Below are 5,103 nucleotides of genomic sequence, written 5' to 3' on the forward strand. Positions count from 1 at the left end.
TCCCTTTGGTAACTGAGGTGCAACTACCAGTCTGGTAGCCCTCCGTTACCCATTTCCAATCCACGTACAGTATCACAATTCATGACCGAATACCAAGTGGTGTAATAAGCAACATCAAACCTTTCATATACAAGTCAGGTACGTTCCCTATTTGGAGACGAGGGTTACCACGGGGTGGAACAAGTACATTTCCCTAACTCTATAAACACGAGCTACACCTTTTAAATTAACTATTGGTAACCACTTCCATTTTAAATCCGCTACTGTACTGTAGTGCCGACGCGCTGTCTCTGGAGTCAACAATTCTTCCATATAACTTCACCGCCACACACCAACCTGAAATAAGTCAATACTTTTACAACTTTCCGGCTTAATGTATAATATTTATTTAGCCACATCTTTACGTACAGCCGCGGCCGACAACTTGGATACAAACTACATACTCTACTTACAATTGATCCAACTTCACATTTTCAACTTAACGTTACCCGAAGTACAGTACTGTACTTCGTCTCTCCACCTACACCCAAAACTCAAAACACATACTAAACTTTCAAACAACTACCATAACACACATTACTTACTTTTAACCTTTCTATTACACTACAGCAGAGACCCACTACAAATACCGCATTCAAAATTTCCTATAAACAAAAACGTCAACACTTACCATTCAGTAGTCCTACTCGACCTCAAAAACTACTTCCTTTTTTTCCCGTCCTCGGCAACAACCTGGAAACAAAATTTCAATTATTACCCACCAACCAAACTTTCATAACTCTCCGTGACTTAACTGCCAATACGTACAACTAAATTTTCATAACCACCAACAACTTCCACAATATTGTATTATACGTACAGTTGCAGACACATACTCCTACACCTCCGCGTCTCTAAATGACAATGTTGCACTTCTACTTTTACTTGTGGCGAATAGGTTGGCTATTTCGAGAACCGAGGTACCGTGGGATGGTACCAACACATTTCCGCTCTACAAACACCACCTACAACATTCAAATTAACTATTCGAAATATACTATTGCAAAATTTAACAACGCCCTATCAAGTGTCGACACGCTGACTCTAGGGTCAACAATCCTGCCATATTCCTCCACCGTCACACACCAACCTGAAAAAAAATACTTCTATAACAACATTATAATAACTTCCTAGTGCCAATTCTAAACTTTCAAATAAAACTATCACAATTCAACTACAAGTCAACACTTACCCATCAGTAGACGCCCTTATCTCCATCTCAAAAAATACCCGCTCTCTTAACACCTCAACCTTTTAACAAAAATTCATATCTTATCAAACGGTTACAAATCTCACTGACTTGAGAGAATACAATTATTCTTAGCAATGAGCCAGGACTTTCAAATTAACTAAAAACAAACTTGTTAACACCTACCATTTTAAATACAAAATTTAACATCGCCGTAAAAAGTGTTCACGCGCTCGGCTCCACTTCACAAATTCTGCAACATACTCTTCTTCATTCCACACTTTAAGCTATTCATGTTCCATACATCTACCACCTGCAATGAAGGTCATTAGGGTTCATCTTTCAATTCAATTTCGAAAAAACCCACCTTCCATTAAAAATTTTTCCACTTCCATACACATTTCCCTTTTTCTTAATCGTTATACAACTTACTATTATCAAGTCCACGTAACCGAACAGTGCGAGCAAAGTTACACTTCTTGCTAAGCCAGTCTGCCAAGTGGTACTATGAACTTTGACCAAATTAAATTAGGGCATTTACACTGAACATTTGCACATTCAAATCTACTTTCTCTTATATTTAAATATTACACAAACGTTAACATTAGTTCAAACATCCATACCACTTTCTCGAAAAACCAACATTATATTTTCCTATTAGTCTATGAACTAACTTTCTTTTCTTTTTTTTAACGGAGATTACCTCACCCGCACACAAATTACTGACCCACATCAAAAGCTGGGGGGTCAAAATGTAATAATAAATCATTTGAATAAGTAAAAATTATTCATACTAAATAAAAATTTTAAATGCAAAATTTAAAATAAAATACTAATCATAATAATAACACATTAATAACACTAACACAACACCAAAACAACACTAACAACACCAACACTAACATAACACTAACACTACATTAACACAAACAATAACACTAATATAACACTATATTAACACTAACAATAACACTAACATAACACCAACCCCATAATGACACTAATATAAGACTAACAATAATAACTAACACAATAACACTAATATAACACGAACAATAATAACACTAACACAATAATACTAATGTAAGACAAAGAATAATAACACTAACATAACACTAATATAACAATAACAATAATAACACTAACACAATAACACTAATATAAGACAAAGAATAATAACACTAACACAATAACACTAATATAACACTAACAATAGTAACACTAACAATAACAATAACACTAATACAAGACTAACAATAACAACACATTAACACAATAACACTAATATAAGACTAACAATAATAACACTAACACAATAACACAAACACAATAACACTAATATAAGAATAACAATAATAACACTAACACAATAACACTAATATAACACGAACAATAATAACACTAACACAATAACACTAATATAACACGAACAATAATAACACTAACAATAACACAATAACACTAATATAAGACTAACAATAATAACACAAACACAATAACACTAATATAAGACGAAGAACAATAACAATAACACTAATATAAGACGAAGAATAATAACAATAACACAATAACACTAATATAAGACGAAGAATAATAACAATAACACAATAACACTAATATAAGACGAAGAATAATAACAATAACACAATAACACTAATATAAGACGAACAATAATAACAATAACACAATAACACTAATATAAGACGAACAATAATAACAATAACACAATAACACTAATATAAGACGAAGAATAATAACAATAACACAATAACACTATTATAAGACGAAGAATAATAACAATAACACTAATATAAGACGAAGAATAATAACAATAACACAATAACACTATTATAAGACGAAGAATAATAACAATAACACAATAACACTAATATAAGACGAAGAATAATAACAACACAATAACACTATTATAAGACGAAGAATAATAACAATAACACTAATATAAGACGAACAATAATAACAATAACACAATAACACTAATATAACACGAAGAATAATAACAATAACACAATAACACTAATATAAGACGAACAATAATAACAATAACACAATAACACTATTATAAGACGAACAATAATAACAATAACACTAACACTAATATAAGACGAAGAATAATAACAATAACACAATAACACTATTATAAGACGAAGAATAATAACAATAACACAATAACACTAATATAAGACGAAGAATAATAACAATAACACAATAACACTATTATAAGACGAAGAATAATAACAACACAATAACACTATTATAAGACGAAGAATAATAACAATAACACAATAACACTATTATAAGACGAAGAATAATAACAATAACACAATAACACTATTATAAGACGAAGAATAATAACAATAACACTAATATAAGACGAAGAATAATAATAACACAATAACACTATTATAAGACGAACAATAATAACAATAACACAATAACACTATTATAAGACGAAGAATAATAACAACACAATAACACTATTATAAGACGAACAATAATAACAATAACACAATAACACTATTATAAGACGAACAATAATAACAATAACACACTAATATAAGACGAAGAATAATAACAATAACACAATAACACTATTATAAGACGAACAATAATAACAATAACACAATAACACTAATATAAGACGAAGAATAATAACAATAACACAATAACACTAATATAAGACGAAGAATAATAACAATAACACAATAACACTATTATAAGACGAAGAATAATAACAATAACACAATAACACTAATATAAGACGAAGAATAATAACAATAACACAATAACACTATTATAAGACGAAGAATAATAACAACACAATAACACTATTATAAGACGAAGAATAATAACAATAACACAATAACACTATTATAAGACGAAGAATAATAACAATAACACAATAACACTATTATAAGACGAAGAATAATAACAATAACACTAATATAAGACGAAGAATAATAATAACACAATAACACTATTATAAGACGAACAATAATAACAATAACACAATAACACTATTATAAGACGAAGAATAATAACAACACAATAACACTATTATAAGACGAACAATAATAACAATAACACAATAACACTATTATAAGACGAACAATAATAACAATAACACAATAACACTAATATAAGACGAAGAATAATAACAATAACACAATAACACTAATATAAGACGAAGAATAATAACAATAACACAATAACACTATTATAAGACGAACAATAATAACAATAACACAATAACACTATTATAAGACGAAGAATAATAACAATAACACAATAACACTAATATAAGACGAAGAATAATAACAACACAATAACACTATTATAAGACGAACAATAATAACAATAACACAATAACACTAATATAAGACGAAGAATAATAACAATAACACAATAACACTATTATAAGACGAAGAATAATAACAACACAATAACACTAATATAAGACGAAGAATATTAACACAAAACAATAACACTAACACAATAACACTATTATAAGACGAAGAATAATAACAATAACACAATAACACTAATATAAGACGAAGAATAATAACAATAACACAATAACACTAATATAAGACGAAGAATATTAATAACACTAATATAACTCGAAGAATAATAACAATAACACAATAACACTAATATAAGACGAGCAATAATAACAATAACACAATAACACTATTATAAGACGAAGAATATTAACAATAACACAATAACACTAATATAACACGAAGAATAATAACAATAACACAATAACACTAATATAAGACGAAGAATAATAACAATAACACAATAACACTAATATAACACGAACAATAATAACAATAACAATAACACTAATATAA

Source organism: Homarus americanus, unplaced genomic scaffold (genome assembly GCF_018991925.1).
Source record: "Homarus americanus isolate GMGI-L3 unplaced genomic scaffold, GMGI_Hamer_2.0 scaffold20465, whole genome shotgun sequence".
In the NCBI taxonomy this organism is placed as follows: domain Eukaryota; kingdom Metazoa; phylum Arthropoda; class Malacostraca; order Decapoda; family Nephropidae; genus Homarus; species Homarus americanus.